The sequence below is a fragment of the Phodopus roborovskii genome, unplaced genomic scaffold, assembly GCF_943737965.1.
Source record: "Phodopus roborovskii unplaced genomic scaffold, PHOROB, whole genome shotgun sequence".
Classification (NCBI taxonomy): domain Eukaryota; kingdom Metazoa; phylum Chordata; class Mammalia; order Rodentia; family Cricetidae; genus Phodopus; species Phodopus roborovskii.
Genome location: NW_026126517.1, coordinates 49,666,654 through 49,679,975, shown reverse-complemented (window position 1 = coordinate 49,679,975; position 13,322 = coordinate 49,666,654).

Here is a 13,322-nt window from a genome sequence, read left to right as displayed (position 1 = left end):
GAAGCACAACAGGAAGAAGATGGAAATGTCAACACATGGGAAATGTGTCTAAGAAAACACTCACTGTGTGCTAACCCTGGCACATATTCTCAGAATATACCAGGGGAAGAAATCCACGCTACCTTAGGAAATGACTCAAAGCAAGTAAGACTGCTGCTTGTCAGTTGAACTTAGACTGTTCATACAGTAGGATGCACATTATGTCATAAGCCAGCAGTTCTCAACCTGTGAGTCACAATCCCCTTGGGGGGGTGTCAAATGATACTTTTTTCACAGGGGTCACCTAAGACCATTGTAAAATGGATATTTACGTTATGATTCATAACAGTAGCAAAATTGCAGTTATGAAATAGCAACAAAAATAATCTTATGGTTGGGGAGGGGGTTCCACAACATGAGGAACTGTATTAAAGGGTTGCAGCATTAAAGGAAGGTTGAGAACCACTGCCCTAAGTGATTTCAAGGCACATTAACCCGACTAGGAGGTCCTGCCAAAGTTCAGTCTCCTCTAAATACAAGAGATATTTTTATAAAATTGTTTTGCTAAGACCTCTAACCTTCTCATGTATGAGTACATACAAGCACATGCATATGCCCCCTGCCACACACAAAAATAAAAACCAAAAGTATCAGCTACAACAATACCAAAGCTAACAAAGTTTTCTGCATCTGTAGATATCCTTGGTGTTTATTGGAGGGTTAGTAGCTAATTTAATGCTAGTGGGTTTTTTTTTTTTTTTTGAAATATAACTCTTCACTTCTCCAATTTTGTAGTATTTCTTACCTCTAAATAAGCAAATTCAACCGTTAATAAACCAAAGATGTGATTGACACTTCACCAATGTTTTGAAGTTTAAAATAATATGTATGTGTATATGAGAGTTTGTGTGAATATATACCACATGCATGCAGGTTCCCATGGAGGCTGGAAGAAGGTTTCTAATTCCTTGGGGCTGCAGTTGCCTATGGTTTTGAGCTTTCCAATGTGGGCAGTGGAAATAGTCTGCAAGAGGCAGAAGTGCTCCTAGGCATCTTGCTGTCCCTTCAGGATGCAGCTTCATGCATTTATTAGTTCGTGATTACATCCACTAAGACACAGTTCCTGAATCCCTGCTGCTGCATAGTGAAACAATCAATGAGTCTGTGAGAGAGGAGAGCAGCTGCAAGAAGACCCATTGATCCTGGCTTCAATGTTAAAGACACAGAAACAGAGGAGCAGCAATACCCAAGCATTTTCCTCTCTGCTGGGGGAGCAGCTCTCTCTGGCTTCACGGGAGGTTGTGGTACCTTGTGCTTTAGGAAGATGCATGTGTGTTCAGAGGGGCTTTGGGAAAGTGAGCTAAGGAAAGAAAAGTGAATTCCTTCGTATTTGATTTCCTAGAGCCTTAGAGATGGAATGTAAGACCCTCACAAAATAGATTGCACAGGGAGATTTATAATCTGCTGGAAAGAATTGTGGAAGAATATTTTTCTCCTGATTCTGGGAGGGGGTTGATGGAAAGATGTTGCCTTTTCTCTGAAGATACTGCCCAACCTATGGCACAAAAGCAATAGAGTGCATGGTTTCTGAGGTCCCCTTTGCTGAGTTTTCTTTTAATTTTTGAAAGTTTTATTTAATTATGCTTCTATAAAGGTGTGTATGTATGTGTATGGGTGCACATGTGTATGTATTCATATGAGAATATATGTAGATGCTGGAAACTGAACCCTAGTACTCTGCAAGAACAGAATGGACTCTTAACCACTGAGCTCTCTCTCTCTCTCTCCAGCTACTTATAATTGTAATAATCACTTATGTATACTTGTAATAACACAAAATATATATAATATGTCTTGATTCTGATTCAACTCCATAACCCCACTCAGATACCAATTTAGCATGAGAAATGCAAGGGATACATTGGGCTTCTGAAACCTGATGACTCATTTCTGTATTTTATCCTTATATATCAATATATAAGAGCTTTTTCAAAATTAATTAATTAATTTTCTTTTGAGACAGAGTTTCTCTGTAGCTTGGAGCCTGTCCTGTAACTCACTCTGTAAGTCAGGCTTTTCTCAAACTCAAAGAGATCCACCTACCTCTGCCTCCCAAGGGCTGGGATTAAATATGTGACCCACTGTCATAGGACTATATAAGAACTTTCTATGATACTGTCTTAGTTAGGGTTTTTATTGCTGTGAAGAGACACTATGACCATGGAACTCTTAAAGGAAAGTATTTAATTAGGACTGACTTGTCATTCAGAGATTTAGTCAATTATCATGGCAGGAAGCATGATGTCATGCAGGCAGATATAGAGTGGGAGAGGTAGCTTAGAGTTCTACAACAGGATCCTCAAGCATTAGAGAGAGAGAAGCACTGGGCCTGGTTTGAACATTTGAAACCTTTAAGTCCACCCCCCCACAGTGACACACTTCCTCCAACAAAGTCACACATACTCCAACAAGGCCACACTCCTAACAGTGCCACACCCTATAAGCCTATGAAGGCCATTTTCATTCATACTAGAGATACATAATACAGTTAGTAAATACCCCAGCCATTCTTTGGGTGCTCAGAATGTGAGCTACCTTGGGTTTACCTGACAGATCTAGTAATCTCCATTACAGAATTACTAAAAAAAATAATAATAACAACAATAATAAAATAATAAACAATCAAATAGTTAATTGTGATACTGTTGTAATCATTATCGTTCTCAGAAGTGTTCCAGTTAGGACAAATTATATGTTCACCACATTTCCCCACAAGACAATTTTAAAATATACATCCATCTTTCCATCTTACGGATAAGTCATTATCTCTTACAAGCTAATCATCTGGCTTCAAGTAGCATGTCATAGAGCAAGGATGCAAGCTTTCAGTTCTATTTGATGCTAAACTCATGTTCTTTTTATTTTATTTTACTTTTTACATGATTTTCTTCATTTGTATGGCAGTTGCGACTCATGATAGCATGGCATTTGTGTGGTAGACAGGAAACAACTTGCAGAAGTTGTTTCTCTCCTTCTGTCACTAGCATCTCAGGGATCAAACGCAGATCATCAGACCTGGTTCCAAATCCTTGACTTATTGAGCCATCTCACCAACCACAAACTTAGGTTCTTTTTAATGTAGTATGTATAAATGTTTTACCTGCACATATGTATGTGCACCATATGCTTGCAGTGCCTTTGGAGGCCATCTGTTGGAACTGGAGTTTACAAGCAGTTGTGAGATTCCATGTGGGTTCTGAGAATTGAGCCTAGGTCCTTTGGAATAGCAGCCAGTGGTCTTAACCACTAAACCATCTCTCCAGCCCCCTCACAAACTCATACAAGCACCCTTCAATTTCTCCCTTTCTTATCAATTAAGAGAAAAATGACTTATTTTTGAAGTGTCTATGACATCCTCATTTTTAAGTGCAGATAACCTTCAATCCCAGGATACTGTCCTTATGCTAACTCAAACCTGTCATGTTACAAGTCAAAGTGATTCGTTTGGCTCTGCTCCAGCTGAGCTAGAAACCAGCTGGTCACAAGATTTTATTTTTGTTCAAGGTATATTCATTCTCTAAGGGTCTCCAAATGGAAAACCTTGAGCACTAAGAACAAAATCAGAAGGCTGTACAGGACAGTGTGTGTCTTTGGATTCCATGTGTCCCGTTGAAGGGTGTGAGAGTTTATCAATGCTGCGTCTTTAGTAGGGAAGTATGTTGGTGGTCTCAGATAAATGACAAAAAGGATCACTTACTGAACATCAACTATCCTGGGAAGACAGCAGGACTCTCTTCCATAGAACAGGGGCTCTGAAGCTAGAAAGATGGTCCATTAGTTAAGAGTGTATACTGCTCTTCCAGAGGACTCAACTTCAGTTCCCATAACCCATGTCAGGAGGACCATAATAGCTTGTAACTCCAGCTCCAGGGCACCTGACACTATCTTCTGGCTTTCACAGTCACCTGCATTCACATGTACACATCCATTTTCGATGTGTGTGTGTGTGTGTGTGTGTGTGTGTGTGTGTGTGTGTAAATATACATACATATATATGTATATATAGCTATATATATATGTATATGTATTTAAAATAAATAAATCTTAGCTTCTCATGGTCACAAATCTCTAATCCTAGTATTCAGGAGGTAGAGGTGGACTGATCTTTATGACTTCGAGACCACATTGGTATATATAATGGATTCTAGGACAGCCAGATCTACATAGAAATACACTGTGCTAAAAAATACCCCCAAATTTTTAAAAAGGGAGATTCTGAAGAGCCTGAACTCATATTCGGGAGCTATATAGTCAGGGGGGAGGAGTGGTTAAAGATTGCCCTGCTGGTTAAGATGGTGATGTTGTTTGTTAGGGCAGTGACATTTTTATTACATAGCAAAGAAAACAGATTCATGCAGTGTTTGCCTTTGTTGTTTAATGTCACATAGAAGTAAGTGAGAACTTGAACTCAGAGTTTCTAAGTGCACATAATTCACTCACCATCTCACCTATATTATCAAACATTTAAGTACTAGTTTGGTTAGGACAGTAGTTTCCAAATGTGATGTCTATTTGAAAGACGTTGAAATTTTAAAATACCAGCCTAAATATTGGGATTTAACTGGCCCGGCCTGTCATCTGGGCTTCAGGAAAGTTCAGATCATTTCAGAGTGTAACCATGTTACTAATATAGGATGCTAGCTTTTATTGGGAGCTAGAAGATCAAAGCAAAATGATGTTCATTAAAATTGTCAATAAAAGGCTGGAAAGATGGCTCAGCAGTTAAGAACTCTTACTTAGTCACAGGTCTGGGATTTAGAACCCAGCAACCACATCTAGGATCTCACAGAGGCCTGTAACTCCAATTACAAAGGATCCAATGCTCCCTTCTGGCATCTGTGGGTACCCCATGTGTGTATACTGTACAGAGAGCACATACACACACACAAAATGATAATTGTCTGATAATTGGCAATGAAGCCAAGGATCCAAAGTCCATCTAAAATATACAAACCCACAATATTCAGGCAGTCCAGGGAATATACATTAAAAATGTTAAGAGTTGCTGAATTTTATAGTTCAGGGGTCTGATTTTTTTTTTTTTGAGAGGATTACAAAAGACCATGGCAAAATGGAATGAGATTTTTCTGGGGCACCTTGCATTTCTCTGAAGGGTAAAATGTGGAATGCAGGCCTCCTTGTGTTCAAAAATTAAGCACAAAGTAGATATGAGCAGCCAGGTTGTCACTAAATTAGCTCTTCCCAGCAGGCTGCCTTTTATATCATGCTTCAGGAGAGAACTTGAAGATGCGCTATGAGAATTTTTCTTTCTCCTTGATGTCCGTGGCTAAATGACCACAGATTGTAATTTACATCCACACAGAGAAGTGGAAAGGTATTTGTTAGCTTGATAGAAAGCACATGCCCCTGACTCCCAGGGGACTGGGGAACTGGTGTTTCCCACCAAGTCTGTGATAAAGTGAGACGGGGTTAGGCTTTTCTGGAAGGTAGCTGCTGCCTGGCACTCTGTGTCTCCCCTCAGGAGTGCCCCAAAAGTCAAGACCATTAGCATTCTCTGACTTCTGTCTTCAACCTTAAGAAATATTTAGACTTAGATATATTTATGGAACAGCAAAATGAAGGCATCACCCAAGAGTATCACAAGACAAACAAAATAAAGATTCTTTTTCAAAGGCTCATATAAAGCCTAAATAAATTTGCTCTAAAAATGGATGCATTATAAATTGAGGACAGTTGCCCTGTGGCAGCCACCAGAGGCAATGACTCAGAGGCAGAACTGATATTTGGATGGAATTTTCACCTCCAATGACTGTCATTATGCATGCCACCATGTTATATATTAATATTGCCTAAGAAAGCATTATTGAGTGGAATTGGAAGAGACCCCAGGGGTTTCCTCTAAATTGCTTGTAAGTCATGTAAGATTGATAATGCTGGTCATTACATGTCTGTTTTTGTTCTTACATTCCCTGGAAATGGTGTCAGTGCAGAGTTCAGAGAATGTTAGCAGTACACAGACGCTGTAACAGAAGCAGACATGCACAGTGGACACACCAGAGCCAGATAAGAGTGTGTAGCTGTGGATTCCAACTGACTGAGCCACTGGGCAACACAGCCATCTTGTCTCCATCCTTTCTCTTTCAGCCTTTTTCTGCCAAAAGCCTAGATTTCTCAAATCATGGGTCTTGGGAGAAGTGACTGTCATATGGCTTTTATACATCTTAACCAAGCCATCATCACCCTGTAGCCAAATTCTGCCCTGCTTACATGCCTGTTTCATGCTTACACTGTATGAAATGCTTGGATTTACAGTGAATCTGCATGTTGTCTCTCTTAATTAGATGGTGGACTTAAGTCAAAGAGTGTTTTCTTTGAATTGTAACATCTTGGCATATGCTTTTCACACACCAATAATTATTATTAAAAATTTGTTTAGGCATATAATGCCTCATGTTTGCCAAGGGAGTAATACTGAGAAATGCTGAAAGTTCACATAAGATGCACCCTGGCAATCTACACCCAAGGCTCTAACTTCAGTTCCAGAGCTGTTCTATTATCATAGTCGCTTTTGATGGTGAAGATGGGATGCCCCATTAGATGCTAGTATACTTCTTTACAACTTGGTACTGAGAGCCAAAATCTATCTTCTTGCTATAGGATTCAAATGAAAGTTATAGGCTTTATTTGTCTGTGTTGAAGCTATTAATTTGTATAGTTCCCAAAAAATTTTGTATAAGATTAAGAGATTTCCCCCAAGATTGGTTTATTTGAGAGAGGGAATTCTCAGTGTGAAACTCAGAAGTATGTTATATAAATAATTATAAAAAAATGGATATGGATATGTTTACAATTCACAGCTATAATAAAATTCATACTGGCAGTCATATACAGAAAAACTATAACCATATTAATTGTCACGTTCATAATTCATGCTGATAGTAAAGACTAAAGGCCAACTATGAAGGTTGATATTACTGAGAACCTAGTTCAGTTATAATGCTAAGAGCTGATCAGGCTGAAGCATCTGACGTTTAAGTCATGGTTTTGTTTATGGTAATTTGGAGAGTATATGATTAGATCTGGAATATACACATGTTTATGTATGAATGTATATCCAGTCATAAATGAATCAAAATATTAGTACACTTAAATAAAAATTACTTTTAAGTAGTTGTACAAATGTGAGTTGTCTAAAGAACATATTTGAAATATCTGTGTAGCACAAATGATTGGTACAGAACTGAATCTGAGGATTTCTGCCTTCCAGTCTGCATCACAAAGGAATGAGTTTCCTAAGAAATGAATACATATGTATATATATTCTTCCTAGGTGGTATAAAGTCATAATGAAAAAAATTAAACCTATTAAAAATTTTAAATATTGAGCATCTCAGGAATTGAGGTAGTGAATGCACAATCCCACGAGAAAAGTTTATCAGAGGCATGATTTCTCAGATGATGTATTCCTGTTGTTTTACTACAATGAAAGGAAATAGGAAATGAGGGAAAGCACTGTGGTCATGGCAGCAAGGATATTTGACCTAGGTACAGAGTAACATGCCACTAAAATCCTGGCCTCAGGATATCTAGATACACCTAGAGAATCCCCTGCAAAATTTTGGAGGCTGCGTGATGTGATGTTAACAGAAGTTCTGTATGACTACAGGAATGTAGAGTTGCAGACTGAGGGGATGTGTTAGGCCATAAAGATCTAGAGGCTGTAAAGGTTTAATCAGCAGCACTGGCTCCTTTTCCATCCTCACAGGCCTCATGCTGGTCCCTATGATCAGATTTTACCCATTGCAGAATATGGCAGAGAACTGGGGAGATAAGTCAGCTGTAGTGACTCCCCAAGTTCTGGGGAGACAGAGACAGATAGATCACTGGAGCTCATTGGTAGTCAGCCTAGAAAAATACAAGCATGGTCCAGGTCAGTGAGAGGCTATCACAAAAACAAGATAGACAACACCTGAGGAATGACATCCATAGTTGTTCTTTGATCCCCACATGCATGGGCATCCCCACCTTACACACCCACCCCCAAGCAAAGGAATGTCGATGAGTGGGATATAGAAAAAGCAGATTTGATGCTTATAATGCTAGGTGCTCAGGATTGTCTGTAATCAAAATAGTTATATACCATCATGAGCAAGCTCGTTAACCATTGTGTTATGATGCTCGGGTGGGTTTGGGAGATGAAGAATGGGGTGTTGTGGATGGTACTACTTAGACAAATGATCTTGAGATATTTGCCGTTTATGTTGGCAAGTTGAGGACAAAATAAATGCATGGATTAGGATAAATTACAGGGTTCAAGGGGTGAGAAGCTTATTGAGTCTGTAAATTTGCCACGCAGGACCCTGCTGTGTGCTCAGAGTTGCAGGTCTAGTGAGAAAGAGACATTAATAAACGCCTTCTTATGAACCAAACCTTAGTGATAATTATATCTTGGCTCAAATTGTTTTGGTAAAGGAGGTAAACTAGGGAAGACCTTGTTACTCATTCTCAGAAAACTTAAAGAGGCTAACTATTCAATGGGGCTAAGATACATACATCATCTAAATTAGGAGCATGAGACTGTGGAAACACCTCTAGACAATAGCTAATGAACTGAAGCACTTTAGGCAATTTTCACCACCCAGTTCTTCTTCACCTTCACTCAGAGTAAGTTTGAAGAATTGCATTCAAGAGAACAGACTCAGAGTGACCATGTCTGAGAGCATTCTACAGATAAATTGTAGTATCTTTCTTCTTCAAATATTGCTTCCAGGTTCAGTTTGCTTCATATTGCTGTGATAAAGACCTTGACCCAAAGCAACTTGGGAAAGAAAGGGTTTATTTCAGCTCATAGTTAGAATCCATCACAGAGGGAAGTCAGGACAGGAATTCAAGGCAGGTGGCCATGGAGGAATACTGCTTACTTGCTTGCTCTCCATAGCTTGCTAAGCCTACTTTTGTATATACTCTAGAACCACCTTCGTAGGGTGGCACCACCCACAGTTGGCTGGTCCTCCCACATCAATAACTAATCAAGAAAATGTCCTAAGGATGACTTGTCTATAGTTCAATCTGATGGAGGCATTTTCTTGATTGAGGTATCAGACAGGTTCAACCTCGGGGTTTTATGTGACTGCTGGACTTAGATGATTTTCCTTTTTTTTGTTTCCTCCACTGGCAGTATGAGAGTCTGGTGAACAGGTGTTGCCTGTTTATCTTCAGCCAATCTTGCTTTGGTAGAGGTAGAGTATACACTCCAAGGGAAGATGAAAAGCGCTGAACCCAGATGGTCCAGCTTAGTGATGAACAGGCAGAGGTCTTGAGGCACTCAAGGCTGTATCTATCACCTTGCCATGTTTTCCTGGCTTTCTCTGCCTCCTGCCCTATCCTTGCTGGTGTACAAATTAGCTCAATTGCCTGCTGTTGATATTCCTCCCAGGCACTGTAGCTGGCTCAGTTCTTAAGTTTCTATTTCATTTGGTTGGGGAGACACAGATGCAGACTTTCTAGGTTTGATCATTTCTAGTTTGCAGTGTTACTTGACAGATTGGATGGAAATGTTTATGAATTAAGCTTCATGATGAAATACAGATACAAGCTGCTATAGTAGAGTGAGAGACTCAATAATATACAGGAGATCATGTTAAAAAGAATACATTTTGTGGTCTTTTTCCATAAAGTGAATTTCTATTTACATTTTTCCCATGGACTTTATTGAAATATCTGAGCTTGATATCATTGTAATAAAATAAAACCAAGGAAGCAAATCTTTACAAATTACATTTTAGAAGAAAAAAGCTCATGACATTTTAATAAAGGGAATAGTGTTGCTGGCAGGCAACATTTGGTACTCTCTGGATATGTATTCTTTTTTCTGTTTTAAAAACTTTACAGTTTATACTTAAAGAGAGCAATGAAATGTCTCTGCCACCCTAGGAAGGGTACAACCCCCGAGGGCTTCGCCATTTTGTCCCATTTCATGTGGGGACTAGAGCTCACTTTCATCTTACTGTGTTTTTAGATGGTTTAATGGTTAAGGTGTTAGTTTTACTTGTCAGCTTGACCCAATGTAAGCTCACCTGGGAAGAAAATGTTAACAAGCATCATCTAGACTAGGTTAGCCTGTGAGGAATTTCCTGTCAGGATAATTGACATGAGAGGATCTCCCACTACGGGCAGCACCATTTCCTAGGCTTGGGATTCCTAGGTTTGAACTGTTTAAGGGCAAGGAGCTGAGGCTAGTCCTGTGTGCATTATTTTCTCTCTGCTCTTATGGGTGTAATGTACATAGCTGCTTCAAATTCCTTCCACCTTGACTAGCCCATGATGATGGACCTGAAATTGTGAGCCAAGTAAACTCTTACATCCTCCCATAAGTTGCTTTAGTGTGGGTATTTCATCAGTGGGAAATAAAATCAGGAATGTCAGAGAAGCAAGATCTCTAAGTCTTGGTTTCTTTGTTTGCATAATGTCTTACTCCTGCCTTCAAGCACATGTGAGAGCCTCATCTGACTCTCCAGCAGTCTAACCAAAGACAGAGATCAATGCACTATTTCATTCCTCTAAATAGTACCTTGAATTCTATAGTATCTCAGTAATGGAACTAAACATCATTATTCTCTGAGAAAATGTAATTTTTGTCTTGCTTAAAGTTTAACTAATCTATTAAGGATATTAGTTCAACACTTAATGAAAGGTTTTTGAAATCTTAGGCCCAAGAATTGGTCTTGGGATATATCTATAAACTCACACCAATACAATTTCTTATTTAGAAATATCAAGAGCATGTACTGTCAAAATATGAAGTAAAAACGTGGTCTAGAAATGATATATTAGATATTCAATAGCAGCTAATCAGGCTGACAGCCTCTTTGCTGTGTAGATTGTCTTTGAAGGGCAGAGTAAAAGCTGGTTAATATAAACATCTAAGCAGTCAACTCTCTGACATGACATTATTCAACCCTAAGATACCAGATTTTCCATCAAATTATAGTTTTGGTCTTCTCAATGGCCATTTTGATGCCCTTTATTTTCTTTGCATGTAATGAATTTCCTCCCCTGTGTTACATAACCAACCAAAAAGAATCACTAACATTTAAATAATAATTTCAGGTGATAAATTACAAAAGGAAAAACTTTAAAGACTTATTTACAGTGCATGCCAGATGTCTACATGTATTCTTACATAATGAACAGATGCATATAAATCTATCTTCTGAGTAAGTGCCTGTTTTTTATGGTGTCTGGGTCCCTTCTCCATGCCTGAGGATTCCTTGCAGCTGAAAAATTGCCGAGAAATCTCAAGGGTTACCCCAGGCAATGGAGCATCAATGGCTGACAGATCTGCTTGACCTAAGCCTTGCACTTCTCAGTTTTCAGCCATCCTTAGTGCTGTCACCCCTTCTCCAGGAATCTCCTCCTTCCCTACATGGGAAAGGACCCTGTTTTCAGAGGACTGCATGAGAGCTTTACTTTGTGATTCAGGATAGACTATTGCAACACTTTAGGGCTTTGGAGTTACTGTGCACAGTTAAGAGCAGGTTTGAATCGAAATGAGCAGGAAGCAGGGGTTCATAGTTTAGAAGCTCTGTCTGTCATCTGAAGTCTTCATTTTCCTAACAGGGAAAGCAGAGTAAAGTGAGGCTGTTGAGAATATATTAACAATTGGTGTATGCAAGGGTGCTTTTCATCTTTTGTGATATTACTGCCATAACAAAATCCTTGAAAAAGAAAATAACTTGCCTCTGTCCCTTGTCTTCCATATACATGAAGCAATTTACCTGCTGAAATGCCTAGCCAAACAAGTACTTGCTCTGTGCAGAGTCCTCTCCCCTGCCCCAGAGCAGTGGCACAAGATACTTACGCTCCAAACCAATACCAAGAATGGGGCTGTCAGCTTTCTCTCATTCCATTTATCATTTTTTAAAATGTTTTCAAAATTTTCTTCTGAAGTTTTGAAAGTTTAGGAGTCACTGAGGTATCAAGTTGTAGGTTTCTCTAGGAGACAGCCCTTTATTTTTTTTCCTTGAGAAACTTAGGAACTTGGACATAGAAGGCTTATATTATTTTAGTCTCTAACATTGATACATCAGTAGATTAGATTTCTGTTCATATTTCCATTAAATTCTTTGCTAATACTGGACAAAGTGAAGTAATTTCCTGGCTTAATGAGTTTTATTTTTCCACACTGACAACTTTAATGAATGAGACTAACTAATGCACCTCTCTTTGAAAACTAGAAGATGAGGCATGGGTTTAATGGTACTACTTTGGTAATAATTCTCAGCTATTGCAATTTTAATATCCTGGCCATATTGTGTTAATTGATATTTTATATGTCATCTCTCTTTATAAAGTTATTATTTGTTTCAAGTCAATTTGGAATTATCTTTTATGTATGTATGTATGTATATATATATATATATATACACACACACATATATATATATATCAACCCTATATGTGTGTACACATGTACACACACATATATGTACAAATACATGTATATGTCAAACATACTCATTTTAGTTCTAGTGGGACCTGTAGCTGACAGTGACAGTCTTCTGTGTCAGGAAACAGGTGAACCAATGTACAGAACTCTTCTTCTCTTTGCTGTACAGGCAACTGGCTGTGGAGGAGAGCCCCACATAATCAAAGAAGAGATGGGCACAAATTGCAGTAAATGTCAAGGTTTTTAGTCTTTTTTTCCCTTCAGACATAAGACACAGTCACAGAGGTGCATCCTCTGCTCTAATCAGTTCTTCCCTCTGCTAGAATGTCACTGTTATCCCCTGTCCTCTTTGGAATGACCCAGTAATGACCAACCAGCACTCACCTGCCTGCTCTTGTACATGATGCAACTCCAAGTCCTTAGGAATCACACCCAGTTGGAAGGAAATCATGGCAGGTATAGTTGCATCTCTCTCAGTATTTCATTTTCCAGTGTTGCCTTATGAATGTCAGAAAGTTTATTTTCTAAAGAACAGTCTTACTTTTCTATTGCTGTGAAGAGACACCATGGCTACGGAAACTTATAAAAGAAAGCACTTAATTGGGGGTTTGGTTACAGTTTCCAGAGGGTGAGTTCATGACCATCATGGCAGGAAGCATGGCAGCAGGCAAGCAGGCATGGTTGGAGCAGTATCTAAGAGATGACATCTGATCCCACCCCTTCAGCAAGGCCACACCTCCTAATCCTTCACAAACAGTTCCACTAAGGGGGGCCAAGCATTCAAATATGTGAGCCAGTGGGGGTCATCCTCATTCAACCCACGAGAAAAAGAGTGAGTTATGTTTTTCTGACTCCACAATAGGATTCTGGCCTT